General features: G+C 40.4%; 1 protein-coding gene across 1 annotated transcript in view; it reads left to right on the top strand.

The window, feature by feature from the left end:
- Positions 1 to 3,047: 3,047 nt before the first annotated feature.
- The window catches only part of CNGA2 (cyclic nucleotide gated channel subunit alpha 2), a 58,854-nt gene continuing 43,249 nt past the window's right edge, over positions 3,048 to 18,652 (top strand). The window contains exon 1 of the mRNA XM_033947225.1: positions 3,048 to 3,150. The gene's annotated coding sequence lies outside the window, so the exon portion shown is untranslated. The remainder of the gene's footprint in view (positions 3,151 to 18,652) is intronic.

Below are 18,652 nucleotides of genomic sequence, written 5' to 3'. Positions count from 1 at the left end.
TTGAGTTTGTGGGACCCAGGAATGGATTAATCCAGTTTCAATTATTTTCAATGGGAAAAACTGTCTTGGAACTCGAACGCTTTGGAACTCGAATGGGGTTACATTACATTACATTACATTAGAGATTTCTATTCTGCCATTATCTTGCAGTTCAAGGCTGATTACAAAAGAATTATAAACAGTGGGTTATAATGGAAGATCATTTGTCATTTCTAGAGAGGTAAAGAAAAGTCTGGTAGTTTCAGTGTGGCGGGAAGGGGGTGGGAGGAAGGACAGTAAATGTGATGTTAGGACCGTTTCAGGAATTTCTTGAAGAGTATAGTTTTTATTTCTTTTCTGAACATCTTGTAGTCTGGGGTAGTTATTAATAGATTGGAGATCTGGTTATCTAGTTTTGCTGCTTGAGTGGCTAGGAGACCATTGTATAGTTTTTTCCGTTTTACTTCTTTAATTGGGGGGGGGTGAATGGGGGGGTGTTTTTCTATGTCTGATTGTGGTGGTTTGGATGAGACGGTTGTTCAGGTTGTTGGACTGTCTGCATTTAGGGTTTTAAATAACATATAGTAGAATTTAAATAGTATTCTTTCTTGGATTGGTAGCCAATGTGAGTTGATGTATGCTTCTGTAATATGATCATGTTTCCTCAATAAGTAGATGAGTCTCAGGGCTGTATTTTGGATTGTTTGTAGTTGTTTGGTCATAGTAGCAGGGCAGGGGAGGTAGAGGATATTGCAGTAATCTAGTAGACCTAGGATTAGGGATTGTACTATAAGCTGGAATTGTGTTCTTTCAAAGAATTTCCGGACTTGTCTTAGGTTTCTCATAACTGTGAAGGATTTCTGTATTGTTTTATTTGCAGTTGCATGGTGCAGCATCTGTCTTTAGTCATTCCTAGTAGCTTTATGGTGGTTTGGATAGGATAGTTGATTGAGTTGATTTCTATATTGGTTATGGTTGGGACTTTGTTCTATAATTGGTTATGGTTGGGGTTCTGGAACGGATTAAGTTTGGATTCCAAGGCATCACTGTATATTGCAACAGAAGTTAAGCATGTTAGAAGTAGGTGTGGGGGAATGCAGGCTACAATACATAGGGTGGGCAAGGCTGAGTATTGGAGTAGGTGGGAAGTCTTATTTCCTCATACACATTTGAGAGCCAAAAAGGGGGGTAGCGAGAGCTAATTAGCACAAAGAGGCAGTAGAGCTACCACAAATTCTTAATGAGAGCAAGTAAGATCAGCTAACACAGTAGCATAATGGCTTTGGTAATTTAACATAAGATAACAAAAGAATAGCCTTACTGGGTCAGACCAATGGTCCATCAAGCCCAGTAGCCCGTTCTCACGGTGGCCAATCCAGGTCCCTAGTACCTAACCAAAACCCAAAGAGTAGCAAAATTCCATGCTACCGATCCAGGGCAAGCAGTGGCTTCCCCCATGTCTTTCTCAATAACAGATTATGGACTTTTCCTCCAGGAACTTGTCCAAACCTTTCTTAAAACCAACTACACTATCCGCTCTTACCACAACCTCTGGCAACGTGTTCTAGAGCTTAACTATTCTCTGAGTGTAAAAATATTTTCTCCTATTGGTTTTAAAAAGTATTTCCCTGTAACTTCATCGAATGCCCCCTAGTCTTTGTAATTTTTGACAGAGTGAAAAATCGATCCACTTGTACCCGTTCTACTCCACTCAGGATTTTGTAGACTTCAATCATATCTCCCCCTCAGCAGTCTCTTTAACAAGCTGAAGAGTCCTAACCTTTTTAGTCTTTCCTCATATGAGAGGAGTTCCATCCCCTTTATCATCCTGGTTGCTCTTCTTTGAACCTTTTCTAGCGCTGCTATATTTTTCTTGAGATAAGGAGACCAGAACTGAACGCAATACTCCAGATGAGGTTGCACCATGGAGTGATACAGGGGCATTATAACATTCTTAGTCTTGTTAACCATCCTTTTTATAATTCCTAGCATCCTGTTTGCTTTTTTGGCCGCTGCCGCACATTGGACGGAAGGTTTCATTGTATTGTCTATGATGACACCCAGATCCTTTTCTTAGGTGCTAACCCCCAAGGTGAACCCTAGTATCCGGTGCATCAGATAAATCAGAAGAGGTAGCCAGTTTCCTTTCACAGGTCACAAGCTGGCTGCAGTTTAACACATATATGAGGAGAAGGATTTCAATGTTCATTGCATCTTTCAAAGTGCAGTGAGGAGGGATTTCACTGAATCTGTCTAAGTGTAGAGATTCAGCAGGCAGGCCTCTGATGTCATAGCAACAGGGAGGCTATCATGCACACTGTGTGGACTCCTCCCATTGCCAAGAGCAGAGAGCTACTATTGACTCTTGAAAGAGAGGTTTTTTCAGCTTGATAAACAGTGTAGAGAAAACCAGGTCCGAGGTTTTCTCATATTGGGCTGCTTTGGAGCGCTGGTTGTGGGAAATTTTGAGTAGCTATGGGTTGCATTTTTTTAGGCTGGTTTTAGTTTTTTGTGCTGTAATTTGTGCTGCATCATGGCATGGTATTCTGAAGTCGGCTCAGCATTCAGCAAATCAGCATAGTGCAGACCAGGTGCTCAGTGTCCCACCAATGACAGCCCTTGCCCGCCCTCTATCCAGAGCCAATCATAATCAGAGCCCAGCTTTCTCCCAAGCTGTCCCTTTCTCTAACATTATCAACACTCATCAGCCAGGCATCACATGAGCTGCACTATTGGGAAAGAGGCAGGCAGACCAGGAAGTGCACTTTGAGAGAGAGAGACAGGAACAGGCAGCATGCAATTTCCACATTGAGAGAGAAAGTTCAGGAATTGCACATTGAGACAGAGCAAGGGCAAGCAGGCCAGGAGCTGCACACTGAAGGAAAGAGACAGGCAGCATGTGCAGATTGTGCAAAAGGGAAACACAACAAAGAGACAAAGTTCACAGTCCATCCAACAAAGTTGGGGAAGTCTCTATCGAGGGCTATACACGTAGTCCAGTGAGTTTCCACTTTTTTTTTGTTCTCTTGGAAAAGTACTAAATAAAAAAGTGGAAACTCGCTGGACTACGTGTATAGCCCTCGATGGAGACTATCCCAAATGAAGTTAGTTGAGCTGAGAACTTTTCAGCACCCCCTCATACATTGGCTGCTTTTGGGCTGCTTTTTTAAGGTAATTGGATGGGATTATAAAAAAGTATGTGGCAACACTGGGGAAGAGAACAGCTAAGAGAAGCTTGTCTCTCTCTGGTTAATACTGTAGTTTTGTGTGAGCTGCCAGAGAATTTCTCTAAGCAGCTGGCTACCTCTATGCATATAAAGTAGCTCTGTGGATCAGCTTACCAGAACTCGGAATATATTGGTATAGGGGGCATTTCTATTTGTCCTTTTCACTCTCCTTTACCTGATCGTGTCTTCTGGCCTACTTCCCTTGCATATAACCAGCCCCAAGGTATTATAAGAGACCAGGGATTACATATACATTTTCCAGTTAAGAACAAAAAGAGGATGTAAGTCTGTATGGCTGACAGGTGAGAATGCAGTGGGTGTTAGTAAACACATACAAAGTTAATGTCCAGCGCTAAAGCAGTAGGTGGCATCAAGCTTTTACAGTAGCTGGTTGAGATACCCCTAAAAATAATGTCTAAAATTTGACCTGTGTAGATACGGGCACCCAGGCAGACTGTATAGGCCAAATGGTCATTATCTGCTGACATTTACTATGGGTCAACTATACTAAGGGCATTTTTCGATTTTATATTGAAAGGAAAAATACATAGTCAATCTGTGTTCCTACAGAGGCTGTGGCTGAGCTGCTCATCTTCCTTATGAACAAATAGTGAAATGGAACAGGAAAAAACTTTTTTGTGAATTTATTTGGCATGTTAAAAAGAAAAATTTTGAAAGTTAGCATTATAGCTCTTAGCGCGATGAAAGAGACCTCACTCCTGCAATTGTTGGTTTAAAACAGCGTTCGGCTAGGAAATTTCGTATGTTTATGGAAATTTGGGATCCATATATTCAGAATCTTTCAACTAAGGCAAGAAGTTTAATTCTTAATGATTTACATTAAAGCTATGATTATTTAAAATTCCAGTTCTTTATTTTTATTATTCTGTGTTTTTGTCAATTTTCATTGGGTTTGGGGGGGTTAGTATGATTCTTTCAATAAAAAAGTTAAAAACTAAATTTTGGGGGAGGATGGGGGGAGAGGTCAATTGGAAAAGGGAAATGGGGTAGGAATTAGGGGGAGGGTATTGAGAGATGTAATGAGTATTTTGGAAATATATTTTAAAGAAATGAAAGATATTTGATGGAAATTAATATGATGAATTTTAATTTAATGATTATTTTATTGTAATATAATATTGTATATTTACTGATTTCTTCAATAAAAATGTTATAAATTAAAGACAACGCAGGCATCTGAGAGCTTTAAAGAGTCTATATTGGTGACAATACAAATAAGATTATTTAAAAAGCAATATATTCTTCCCGTCTACTTCTCTTACTGTGAATGAATCTGATTTTGCCATCTTTCATGAACTTGGGTATTTTTTTAAACATTGATTAATACTAGCTTCCTCTAGGTCAGAGGTAGGGAACTCCGGTCCTCGAGAGCCGTATTTCAGTCGGGTTTTCAGGATTTCCTCCATGAATATGCATTGAAAGCAGTGCATGCAAATAGATCTCATGCATATTCATGGGGGAAATCCTGAAAACCTGACTGGAATACGGCTCTCGAGGACCGGAGTTCCCTACCCCTGCTCTAGGTCATCTGGTATCCAAAGAAGATACATTATTGACAAACAACAACCCTCAATGTAGGTCTTTATTTTTTATTATTATTATTCTTTATTGAATTTCACATTTTTTATGATAGACAACAATCATATCGAAATCAACAGAATCCATGGGAGTACAAGTAATTATTGGAAAGAGAAAAAGGAAAATAAACATTTGTCTTTCAACTGTTTGTTAGTCCACAATATTGGAGAAGGAGTTTCATAATTGGAGCATAATTCAAATAAATTTAATTCATAGGTAATATAAATGGAAGATCTTAAGTGGACCAAATGTATTAACTGTGAGTGCTTATTCTTATTTCTCTATAGGGGTACCAGCTGTCCTAACCTCTTTATCCATAATAAATCTAGAAAACTGCGAAGAATCAAAGAAAATATATCTAACTCCTTTAAAGTAAATCAAACATTTACATGGAAATCGTAATATAAATGTTGCACCCAATTTTAAAACCTGGGGTCTCAATAACAAAAACTGTTTCCTCTTTTTTGAGTTAATCTAGACACATCTGGGTACATCCTAATTTTATGATTCAGAAACATTACATCTTTATACTTAAAAAACATCTTCAAAAGCCATTCTCTATCGGAATCTAAAGCTAATTGAACTAAAGTTAAAGTGTGGCTGCGCTTATCTGTTCGGTCTCTGATGTTTCTAATACGTTTGTCACATCCAGTACATCCATTACAGATTCTTGCTGATCTTCTGAAGTTTTCTTCTAACTCATGGAGATATAATATATTTTTGAAATAAGTGGAAATGAATTTTGCGGAACTTTTAAGATCTCCAAAAGATAACGTTTAAACATTTCCAATGCCGGAACCACAGGTGATTTGGGAAAATTAATTACTCTCAAATTTTGTCTCCTTGTTATATTGTCCAGCATTTCTAACTTGAAATTAATAGTCCCATTTTCTTTTATAAGGAGCTTATTTTGTGCTCCCATAATTTCCAACTTTTTTTTCCTGATCTAAAGATTGTTTTTCTAATTTGCCCACTCTCTGTTGTAATATCAGTGTCTCTGAAAGTATCCCAGAACAATGAGATTTTAATGTTTGTAATTGAGTTCCCAGGGAAGTTTGTAAATTTGAAATTGCTTCCCAGATAGAATTTAAGTCTACAACTGGGGACTTTTGTAAAGGAATACATTTAAATTCCATTTCCTTGAGTTTCACAGTACCTGCAGGCAAATTCAACAGGGGTGAGTCCTGCATCTCCCCTCTAGATTCCAAGTTCCCTCATGGTGGCTGTTGTAATCCTGAAGCGGTTGTTTTCCTCCGTAACGCTAGTTCTTCCTCCTCCTCTTCAGAGCTCAGTGAAGGTGGCGCTAAACTCCCCTCGACCATAGTGTACTGCAACTCTGGTCTAGGGAGTGGCTGCGCCGGCGTTCTACACTCCTCTGGAGAGAGGCTGGCCACCTCAAAGGAAGTTAGAGGACTCTCCGATGTCTCTCCCTTTCCCGCCGAGGTTTTCTCATCTGGCTCTGGTTTGGGCCCACGCTCGACGAACGCATCCATCGGGCCAGGTAATTGTGGTTGAGACCTGGGTTCAGAGGGAAAAATCCGGGTTTTAGATTTCCGTTTAACCATCGGAAAATTCAGGAGCATTCAGTCCAGCTCCTTCAGATCGCCATTTTAGATTAGCTCCTCCTCGAGTAAGTCTTTATTTTATTCCTTTCACATTTTTCTCTTCCTTCTCTCACATGTTCACTACTCAGTCTGCTAGCAAAAAGAAACCTACTGAGTGTTTGTAAGCTTCTCTTAGAGCTGCTAAATGTCTTTGGAATCCCTTGTGGTATAGTCTAATGTACACTGCCAATTAAATGAAAAGTAATTTTTCAATCCAACTGAATTGTCTCTTTCTATATTTCATAGTTAATCCACCATCCACTGTATGTTCAACTTTTCTATTTCTTTATTCTTTCATTGCTAATAAATGTGAAAGGTTTAGAGTACTGACAGATATATTTCTTTATATCGCCACTCATGAGTAACCAGATTCCCATGTTGTAACTACTATACTGTATATCAACCAAGAATATGTCACACAAGTTATTGACTTGAATGCAAAATTCAATCAATATTGGTGAGTTGAAAGGGAGCTCTGGCATGAGCAGCCATAGAATGAAGGTGAAAGGGGATAGACTTAAGAGTAATGTAAAGGAAATATTTATTTACTGAAAGGTGATGGATACATAGAATAACCTCACAGAGGAGGCAGTGGAGATGAGGACTCTATCTGAATTCAAGAAAGCATGGGGAAAAAAAAGAAGATTTTTCAGAGGAAAGGCGTGCAAAGATTAGTAGTTGATATTAGGGATGTGCATTTGTTTGAATTTGGTTTCTTTCCAGTATTAATAGATATCAGGTACCAGACAGCTACCAGCCAACCTTGAACTTTGTAACCTTCAGGAAGTGAGATTCTACTTCTTGAGTGTTTGCTACATCCAACCCTTGCCTAGCTGTGTCTTGTATTTCTGGTAATCTTAGAACCTGTTTCCTGCTTCACACTTTGATTTTAGTAATCTTTGTTTTCCCTTTTGTGTTGGATGCACTTGTAAATGACATTAAGACTTAGCTTGAGCAATACTAGATTGTCTTGTTCTAGTCTAGAATTCTAGTTTCAGGAGTCCCAGATAGAGACTGTGACAAAATAAATTAGTCAAAGATGTAAAAAGCTGATAGAAGAACTCAGTTAAACTTGAGTCTAAAGATAGGGAACCCCTCCCCCCTCTTGGATTATGAGGCAGCTGCCTTTCAAGAGGAGTTATTCTGCTTTTTGGGAGTCTCCCATAGTCAGCCCATTCCTAGCTATAGTGCACTTTTACTGAACTATTGCAACAAGTGGTTTTAGTGCACCCTTATGTGGGTATTTTCCAAATGTTAAGGCCATTTTTACTGCACGGGTAAAATGGTCCATTTTCAGAATTTTCCATGAATGGCCACACACTAATCTTTCCATTAGCGCTTGATCCCTTATTGCCACTTATTTTGTAGGTGGTAGAGACTCATGTGCTTAAACCCTGCACAATGCCATTTTTTTTTTCGCTGTGGTAAATATGCACTAGTGCTTATCTCAACTTAGTAAAGGGACCACTATGTCTTTTATTTCTGTGAAAAAATGAACCAGTTAAAGATACAGAAAGATTGACTCAGTCATCTAAATAAAAAAAGCTGATAAAATAACTCAGCTAATTTGAGTCTAATTCCTTCCCCCCCCCCCCACCCCTTCCAGTTTTTCCCTAATGACAATCACAAGCCAGTCTTAAACCTAAGACCTTCAGGTTGGAAGATAGCCACCTTCTATGAAAAGATACTATGTCCAGGCCCTGTCTCGTATTTCTGGTAATCTGAGTTCCTCTTTCCTGACTGGTCCAACAGGAGCTTGAGGATTTCCATCTGATCTCTGGGCTTGTTTCCTGTTACTTCAGCATCGTTCTCGTCCAGTTATGCCCTAAATATAATTATAAAAATAAAATGCAAATGTATTAAAACAAAACAGAATGCCTGAAGCGCCAAGAACTTTGGATTGTGTGATACAGAAATAAACAAAACAATGGGGTCTTTAATTAAGGCACGGAAGCCGATTTAGCACGCGTTAAATATTAGCGGGCACTAAATGCTAACATGCCCATTATATTCTATGGACGCGTGCTAAATCGGCTAGCACACCTAATCCCCTCTTTTACAAAGGTGCGCTGTGCTTTTTAGCGTGCGCTAAGTATTGCGTGCTAAACACATGCTAAATGCTAATGTGTGCATGTTATCCTATGGGCGCATTAGCGGTTAGTGCACACGTTGATTCGGCATAGCTAAATCCACGCTAAAACGCTTAGTGCGCCTTTGTAAAAGACCCCCAATGTTATTTGCCTGCACATCCCTAATTGTTATGAATAATGAGACTGAATAGGCTGCAGAGCCTTTATCTGAAAGGGTTTATGTTGTTTTGGGAAGGACTTACACTTCCCCCTCAATATTCGCAGGGGTTAGGGGCAGAGCCGGCCCTCAAATATTAAAAAAAACACAAATAACTTTTAGGGCCAGCTCTGACCCACCGTCGCCTCCCTCCTTCATCTCAGACCTTCCCCAGACCTTACCTGTTGGTCTAGCGGCGACGCGGGGCAGGATCGATCTTCCTAAGCTCCTGCCCTGTGCAGAGCCGTCATCAATATGGCTGCGATGAGTTCCCATTGTAGTCTCAAGACTACAACGGGAACTCATGGCAGCCATTTTGATGACGGCTCTGCACGGGACAGGAGCGTGGGAAGATCGATCCTGCCCGGTGTCACCACTAGACCACCAGGTAAGGTCTGGGGAAGGTCCGGGATGCAGCGTTTCTTTAAAAAAAAAAAAAAATTGCGAATAACCAAATCCATGGGTACTGAAACCATGGATTCGGAGGGAGAAGTGTATTTTGTTTTTGTGTGTCCAGTCGGACATAAAGCTCTTATAGTGCATTATGCATTTTTGGGGGGGCAGGATATATTCTAGGTATACTGCTAAAATTGTGAAAGCGTTTTTTAGCGCTGGCCAGAGCGTTGAATTGTTTAAGAATAAATGAAAAATAATGATTGAATAGTTATTATGGAAATTAACAATTGCACTCATATTATTCCATCTATATGATTACATTTTAAGGATTTTGGAGTTTTCTTTTGAGTCGCTTTTTTTCCTTTTTTTGGCAATCAGTTGGGGATGTTTCATGATGCTAGAGGAAGCTTGATGAGAGGCTTGCATTAATCTGACAAGTAAAGCCTGTACAGAAATAAGGTTTTCTTCTGTATGATGGTAATAAATTCTGAGGCACTGAAGTGAATCCTAACAGATTTAATTTTAGGTGGACTATAAATGATAGAAATTATTCATGCAGTTTTGGGTGGAATAAGAAAAGGTATCTAGATAAAATGCTTTTGACTCCTAATTCCTCTCACTTTGGGATTTGCATCCCCAACCCTAGATGTCATCAGGGCAGGATTAATTCGTCGAGGGCCCCTAGCCAAGTACACTGGGCCCCCTGCCCTGCCCCGCCTCACCATGTGCCAAGGCGGAAACAGGAAGCTGCGTCAGAGGGAAGCTTTGGGCAAGCAGCACTGCTTGCTCAATTACAGTTCCCGTCGCCTTTCTTACCTTTGTCTTACTTTCCGTCGATGGGGGGGGGGGGGGGGGCGCATTGCTGATCGGGGTGGGGCCAGCATTGGCGATCGATGCTGGAGGGGCCCATCACCATTTGGAGAAAACAATGTTGATGCCTTCCTTCATTGGGCCCCCCTGACCATTTCAGGCCCTAGGCACGTGCCTACTTGGCCTATTGGTTAATCCTGCCCTGGATGTCATGTCTCTCTGTCCAAGTTTATTAGTTTATTTATTTGTATTCCGCTTTGCACAAAGCGAGTCACAAAAGATACATACATACCGGTAATTATAATCATAACAATACAATCACAGCAAAGCAATCACAAACAGTAAGACACAAAGAAGTGAACCAGCGCTCAATCATACAACCTAAAATTTAGGTCCAGACTTCACCTTACAAAAAAAAGATATTCTTTTAATAATCTTTTAAAGTTCTCCATGTTTTCCTACAGTCGTATATACAGTGAAATCTCGTTCCATTCATGGGGATCTATACAGGAAAACATACCTTCAGCCTTAGATTGTATGCTCATCCGAGCAGGGACCGTCTATATATGCACTGCGTACACCTTTCAGCGCTAAATAAGTGATAAGTAGTAATTTCAATTAAGATCCCTGGAGGATTCATTTCTGGAATATCTGTCTTATCATTCCTCTGTAATTGCCCCACCTAAGCACTGTGTAAAGCTACACCTTCTTGTCCAGTTTGTCTTGACTAGATTGTAAGCTTTCTTGAGCAGGGACTTTTTCTGCTTTGTTTTGCTGTGCAGCACTATATATGTCTAGTAGCACTATAAAAATGATTAGTAGTAGCAGAAGCTACAATGATTTTAGACACCTGCTTAAGGAAATTGAGAAATCATAATGTCTCCCTCTCAACAACCAGACTATGAAGATCAGAGACTGGATGTTGGGGTGAATCGATATTTCCTGGCCATGTATTTATTTATTTAAAAGTTTTATCAACCGCTTATTCCTAAGCAGCATTACAAAAGTTACATACATAAAATTAAACAAACAAGACATACAAATATCTTACATTACAGATGAATAAAATTATATCTTAAAACCAAAATTTCATAAAGCTTCACAATATCATTTATTCTAAAACTAGCAGGCAACAACATATCTTTTATTGAAACGCTTCTAGAAATAATGTAGTTTTAAGTATGTTTTTAAACTTCTGGATGTCAGATAAGGCCCTCTGTGGCCCAGTTAATTTGTTCCACAGCATTACTCCCATGATGGAGATGGCCGAATTTCTTGTGTTCTCATAATGCATTTTTGAGAAGTCCAACAATGACAAACATATTGCACCTTCAGAAAGCAAGGTTCTGAGCTGTCATAGATTGCCATGGTTTGTGATCAGAGCTGGGGGAAGAGGGGATTTCCATAATGATTGGTTTCCTTTGGGAGTTCTCTAGAAGAAATGGACACCATCAGTTAGGCAAAAAGGTGGTAAGAGGATCATAGTGTCCCTGCTGGGTTTTTTTGTTGTTTGCTTGTTTAGCAAGGATTTGTGTACACAGGATATGTCTCTCAAAGGGTGAGATTGTGTATGCTCTTTTGATTTCCTCCTAGAGGAGGAGACTTGTACCTTTCTGTGTTGGACTTCTGTAAACAGATCTACCTTGAATCTGCCTTATTTGAAGAAGATTCTATTTGCCATATGATCCTAGGATCACTTGTGGAGGTCCAGGTGGTGAATGAGTTTGACAAGAGGTTCTGTAATCTTATCAGATATAATACTCTTAAGAGTTCTCTTGTGAGATAAGGCCTACGCAAATGTTTCTTGGTCCAGTTCAAGGAGCACACTCAGCCAGTCATGTTTTCAGAATGAATCAGATAGATTTGCATAACAAGGCTGCAGTGTATGTAAATCTATTTTATGTGTATTCATTGTGGTATTCTGAAAACCTGACTGGTTAGGTATACTCTAAGGTCTGGGTTAATAAGCCTTGGCCTACAGATGAGGAAGAGCTGTAGCTCACTGACTGAGCTGCTGTCTCTGCACCCAGAGGTTGTGAGATCAAATCCTGGTGCTGCTCCTTGTGATCCAGTGTCCACCACTTTGAATGTCAGTTTTAAAATGCCAAAGCCACAAAAAGGCAGTATGCTAGTCCCCATTTCCACATTGGTTAATTGTAAGTCATGTGAAGTTGCCATGAAAACTTGTGACAGTCATTTTCAGGAGTGAAATTATGTGGGGCAGGAGTGTAGAAGGATTGCTCCAGCCTTGGCTCATCGTTGGACCACCAGGGCAATAGGTAGGCCTGCAATGGGGGGGACCCTTGCCTTAAAGCTTCCCAGGCCAGAGTACAGCTATAATGCTAACTTTACCTATGCCGCCACCTGATCTTTCACAGGTTTTGTTTCAGCTCGCATTATAGGAAAGGAGGAACATGCAAGGGAAGGGAAAGAATGAAAGGAGGGAAGGTTTAGAAATCATCTTAATAACTGGGTGCCTGCTTAGAAGGAGATGATCCCCCACTGCTTAGGACAGACATGGGCAACTCCGGTCCTCGAGGGTCGGAATCCAATCGGGTTTTCATAATTTCCCCAATGAATATGCATTGAAAGCAGTGCATGCAGATAGATCTCATGCATATTCATTGGGGAAATCCTGAAAACCCAATTGGATTCCGGCCCTCGAGGACCGGAGTTGCCCATGTCTGGTTTAGGGGCATAGACGTTGAATTTATGCCCCTGCCCCTCACTATAACGATGAATTCCTATTTTGTGGAACAGTTTTTATGTCAAAAGTAATAAAAAGTAAAAGAAAAGATTTCAAAATGAAAATAAATGTACGAGTATGCTTCTGAGAGCAGGTTATAAATCATCCATTATAATCATCCAATCTGCTTCTGAGAGCAGATTATAAATCATCCATTATAATCTTGTGGCAATAGTGCCTACAGATATGCAGGCCACATTGTGATGTCTTCTTTAGGGGGGGACCCTTCAACAAATTCTTCAACACGCTGTGCAGAGTTAACTCTAGCAAATCAACTCTTATACAAAGTTTGCAAGTACAAAGAACACCGCAATTCAGTTGGAGCCAGGGCTAAGATTTGGTGCCATGTGTCTTTGTGCGTAGCTATCTGGGTATTTTTTTTCTTGTGACTTATCTCTCTTATCAATTCACCTCATCTGAGGTCATATACCAGGGCTCCAAGTGGAATCCTTCAATTATGGGTCCTAAATTTTACCAGCACCCCCTTCATTCTATAAGCTTGCATGCACATTTTGGCACATAACATGCAAAATTCTACATGCAAGTTATAAAAACAGATACATGTATATGTTAATTGGAAAATTATCCCCCTTTTACTAAACTGCGATAGTGGTTATTAGTGCAGGGAGCTGCGCTGAATGCTCTTCGCTACTCCCAATGCTCATAGGAACTCTATGAGCGTCGGGAGCAGCGTGAAGCATTCAGCGCGGCTCCCTGCGCTAATAACGGCTATCACAGTTTAGTATAAGGAACATGAAGTGGTAATTGGTACCAACAACCAATAATTGCTGATATTAGAGCTAATTGGCACTAATTTCCAGTAATTTGCAGATTTGCGCATACAGAGAAATACTTTTAAAACCAATAGGAGGAAATTTTTTTTGTCACTCAGAATAGTTAAGCTCTGCAACGCGTTGCCAGAGGATGTGGTAAGAGCGGATAGCGTAGCTGTTTTTAAGAAAGGTTTGGATAAGTTCCTGAAGGATAAGTCCATAGTCTCTTATTGAGAAAGACACGGGGGAAGCCACTGCTTGCCCTGTATTGGTCAAAAATTGTATGGCAATACTATATATTTCTCACTCCAGAACAAACTTTATACATTTCTCTTTTAAACAGCGTATAGAGTCGGATGACAGGAATATCCTCGGGAGACCCTTGATAAAGCACGGGAGTGCGAAACATGTCGGGGTCACAGCTCCCGAGTTAGATAAGTGCCAAAATGTATATAAAATGAAATATTAGAGGTTTATATACCATAAAATATTTAAAAATATTTAATAAGTCATTTATTAAAGATAAAAACGAATCCAATGTGGAAGCCGATGATGAGCACCACTTAATTCTTCCCACTCTTAGAAAGTACTTTAGGGGTGAAGTGGTGAGGCTGAGGCTTCTGCATGCACTTAAGGAAGAATTCAATATACCACTACATATGCAGGACTTATATAAGAACATAAGAACATAAGAAATGCCTCTACTGGGTCAGACCATGAGGTCCATCGTGCCCAGCAGTCCGCTCACGCGGCGGCCCAACAGGTCCAGGACCTGTGCAGTAATCCTCTATCTATACCCCTCTATTCCCTTTTCCAGCAGAAAGTTGTCCAATTCCCTCTTGAACCCCAGTACCGTACTCTGCCCTATCACGCCCTCTGGAAGCGCATTCCAGGTGTCCACCACACGCTGGGTAAAGAAGAACTTCCTAGCATTCGTTCTGAATCTGTCCCCTTTCAACTTTTCTGAATGCCCTCTTGTTCTTTTATTTTTTGAAAGTGTGAAGAATCTGTCCCTCTCTACTCTCTCTATGCCCTTCATGATCTTGTAAGTCTCTATCATATCTCCTCTAAGTCTTCTCTTCTCCAGGGAAAAAAGTCCCAGCTTTTCCAATCTCTCAGCGTATGAAAGGTTTTCCATCCCTTTTATCAGACGTGTCGCTCTCCTCTGAACCCTCTCGAGTATCGCCATATCCTTCTTAAGGTACGGCGACCAATATTGGACGCAGTACTCCAGATGTGGACGCACCATTGCTCGATACAATGGCAAGATAACTTCTTTTGTTCTGGTTGTAATACCCTTTTTGATGATGCCTAGCATTCTATTTGCCTTCTTAGCAGCCGCTGCGCACTGTGCCGACGGCTTCATTGTCAAGTCCACCATCACCCCCAGGTCCCTTTCTTGGGTACTCTCATTTAAAAACATCCCTCCCATCGTATAGTTGTACCTCGGGTTTCTGTTTCCCACATGTAATACTTTACATTTCTCAACATTGAACTTCATCTGCCATCTTGTTGCCCATTCCCCTAGTTTGTTCAAGTCCCTTTGCAGTTTTTCACAGTCTTCTTTAGTCCGAGCTCTACTAAATAGTTTAGTGTCATCTGCAAATTTTATTATCTCACACTTCGTCCCTGTTTCCAGATCATTTATGAATACATTAAATAGCAGCGGCCCTAGTACTGAGCCCTGCGGGACCCCACTCGTGACCTTCCTCCAGTCCGAGTAGTGGCCCTTCACTCCCACCCTCTGTCTCCTACCCGCCAACCAGCTTCTGATCCATCTATGTACATCTCCTTCCACCCCATGGTTCTTCAGTTTCCGGAGTAGGCGTTCATGGGGCACCTTGTCAAAGGCTTTTTGGAAATCAAGATATATGATGTCTATGGGGTCTCCATTGTCCATCCGTTTGTTAATTCCTTCGAAGAAGTGCAATAAGTTAGTTAGGCAAGATCTTCCCTTGCAGAAACCGTGTTGGCTGGTTATCAGAAGTTTGTTTCTTTCAAAATGTTCATCAATTTTTTCTTTTATCAGTGTTTCTGCCATTTTCCCCGGTACCGAGGTCAGACTCACTGGTCTGTAATTTCCTGGGTCACCTTTTGATCCCTTTTTAAAGATGGGCGTAACATTGGCTATCTTCCAGTCCTCCGGGATCACGCCTGTTTTCAGGGATAGATTGCAAATTTGCTGCAGTAGTTCTGCTATCTCCTCCTTTAATTCTTTCAGAACCCTTGGATGGATTCCGTCCGGACCCGGGGATTTGTCTGTTTTTAATTTATCTATCTGCCTGTGTACATCTTCAAGGCTCACTTCCATGGTTGTTAATTTTTCTGCCTGATTTCCATTGAAGAATTGTTCAGGTTCCGGAATGCTGGATGTGTCTTCGTTTGTAAATACAGATGAAAAGAACGCGTTAAGTCTTTCTGCCACTTCTTTCTCCTCCTTCACCACTCCCTTCTTGTCACCATCGTCCAGCGGTCCCACATCCTCCCTAGCCGGTTGCTTCCCTTTAACATATCTAAAGAACGGTTTGAAATTTTTTGCTTCCCTGGCTAGCCTCTCTTCATACTCTCTTTTGGCTTTTCGAACCACTCGGTGACATTCTTTTTGATACTTCCTGTTCTCTTTCCAGTTCCCCTCAGTTTTGTCCTTTTTCCATTTCCTGAATGAATTTTTCTTATTGCCTATCGCTTCCTTCACTGTTTTGGTTATCCACGCCGCGTCCTTTATTCGACTCTTTTTGCACCCCTTTCTGAATCTGGGGATATATAGATTTTGCGCCTCGCTCACCGTGTTCTTGAGAAAAGACCAGGCAAGTTCTACCTTTTGCCATTTTTTTGAAGTGTTCCTAAGTTTCTTCCTTACCATTTCCCTCATTGCTTCGTAGTTTCCTTTCCTGAAGTTTAAAGTTGTCGCTATGGTTCTCTTTCCTTTCGGTATTCCTACCTCAACCTTGAACTTGATCACATTATGATCGCTGTTTCCCAACGGTCCCACTACCTCTACTTCTTTAGCAGGTCCCCTTAACCCATTTAGGATTAGATCCAGAGTGGCATTTCCTCTCGTCGGTTCTCTGACTTATAGACTGCTTCTTGCCCTATATTAGTAGCATGGAATATTGCTACACTTTGGGGTTTGGCCAGGTACTAGGGACCTGAATAGGCCACTGTGAGAACAGTAAGGGTATTCTTATGTTCTAACTGTACTTAGTTTCTATCTAGAAACAACAGGGGCATGGGTATTGGGCAGTACTTATATTTTAAATTGCACGCAACTGCATCATTTAGTCTTTGTCATTTACTACTACTACTGCTACTAGTAGTTATCATTTCTATAGTGCTGCTAAACGTACACAGCACTGTACATTACAATATTCAAGAGACAGTCCCTGCTCAGTAGAGCTTACAATCTAATCAAAAAGACAAACAGGACAAGTAGGGGGCTAGGGAGTTTCTCAGGCATGGGTATTTTACAAGCGAGTTAGGGTTAGGAGTTAAAAGAAATCTCAAAGAAGTGGGCTTTTAGCCTTAATATTGACATGGCATAGATAGCTGTGCCTAAATGTTGACACCTAACTTCCAACTCATGCTAGAATTCTATAATGGCAATTATTCTGTAATTGCCTATATAGAATTTAAACTTAGCTCACAGAGTTCTGGTACCTCTCAACACAACACTCATGTACAAACAATAACATCAGTAACTCTAAGAACTCTGTAAATCCTTCCTTACAGATCCTTGTATGTGCTTGTGCTCCTTTATGATGCAACTAATTTGTCTAATTCACTGTGTTATCCCCATATACTGTATGGTTTTTTTCCCCTTGTACATTATCTTGAATCTATGTTGGAAAAGAACGATGCAGAAATACTGATTAGATTAGATTAGATTATTTTAGTTTGGCCTTAAATTTCTGTTTGTTAAAGTTGCCATGTTAATTGTTTTTCTGTGTAAATCGAGTAATGTACTTTCTGGCCAAACAAGTAATATGAGTGTCATCTATCCTTTATATTCATGTAGGCGGCCTTGAAAAAGGCAGTTTTATGTTTCAGTGATGGCTCAGTACTTGGAGGGCCACCCTCTGTTTTTGATTGCCTGTCTGCACTGTGTTGGCATTGAGTGAACCAGTTTGATGAGGTGATCATAGGTGATAATACGGTTCCAGGCTACAATGAGTAACTCAATCAACTCACATTTTGATGTTGGATGTCTCTTGGATATCTCCCAGGCCACCTTGTGCCACAAGTTTTTGGTTGAATTCTGGAGACTGGGCAAGCCAGTCAATTAACTCGATGTTCTGATGCTTTGAGTTGATCACCTGTTTGACGCGATGGCAAGGTGCGTTGTCATCTTGGAATAGGAACTGGTCTGGAAACACCTGCTGAGCTGATGACACCATGCACTTTTGCAGTATTGTGATTTATTTAGTCCTGTTGACCATTCCATCGACAATGTGCAGACGTCCGACACCACTGCAGACATGCAGTCCCAGACCATGACCTTCAAAGGATGCTTCATAGTAGGGTGTGCCCTAGGGGATTTACTGTTCTATGATTTCTTATTAAAAGAGACACATATGTATATTACATAGTTTATACTGTATTATATCAAATATTGTTTGAGATGTTGTTTACCTAAGATTTGTTTTACTAACTTGTATTTGTACCTCCAAATAAATATGAAAATAAAAAAAAGAAAGAAACAAGTGGTCTTAAAAAAGTTGATTCTAATAGCCAAATGTATCCCTTATAATGTGGAACACAGACAAATCTATTGGGTCAATAAAGAAATTAAAATAAAAGGTCAGAAAGTTGAAAGAATGCAAAATTCACAAGAGGTTCCAGACTTTTACACACCACTGTAAAATACAATTTAAAAAAATAAAAATAAAATCAATAAAGGATTTCCCCTTAAGGTTCAGGAATACCTCTTATCTGTCTGCAATATTGTTGATATTTCTCTAAGCCTGGAGTTTTTCATTTCTGATCTGTTATTTGCCTTGGAAGCTTCGCATGGCATAAAAGACAACCTTCTTTCCCTGGAGGCCATCATTACTTTTATGCTGTGACATCCCCACAGCGGAGTAGAGGAACCCTCACCTATTGTTATGGCTTGGATGATGCTGTTACCGTAGTAACAGCCGCACAGCCTAGAGCTTCTTTCCACAGATACAGGATAATGAATTAGCCACGAGAGACAAGGAAGAGAAAGAAAGATAGAACATGTAATGTCTCTGA

The sequence above is a fragment of the Geotrypetes seraphini genome, chromosome 5, assembly GCF_902459505.1.
Source record: "Geotrypetes seraphini chromosome 5, aGeoSer1.1, whole genome shotgun sequence".
Lineage (NCBI taxonomy): Eukaryota > Metazoa > Chordata > Amphibia > Gymnophiona > Dermophiidae > Geotrypetes > Geotrypetes seraphini.
This window is presented reverse-complemented; position numbering and strand designations above follow the sequence as displayed.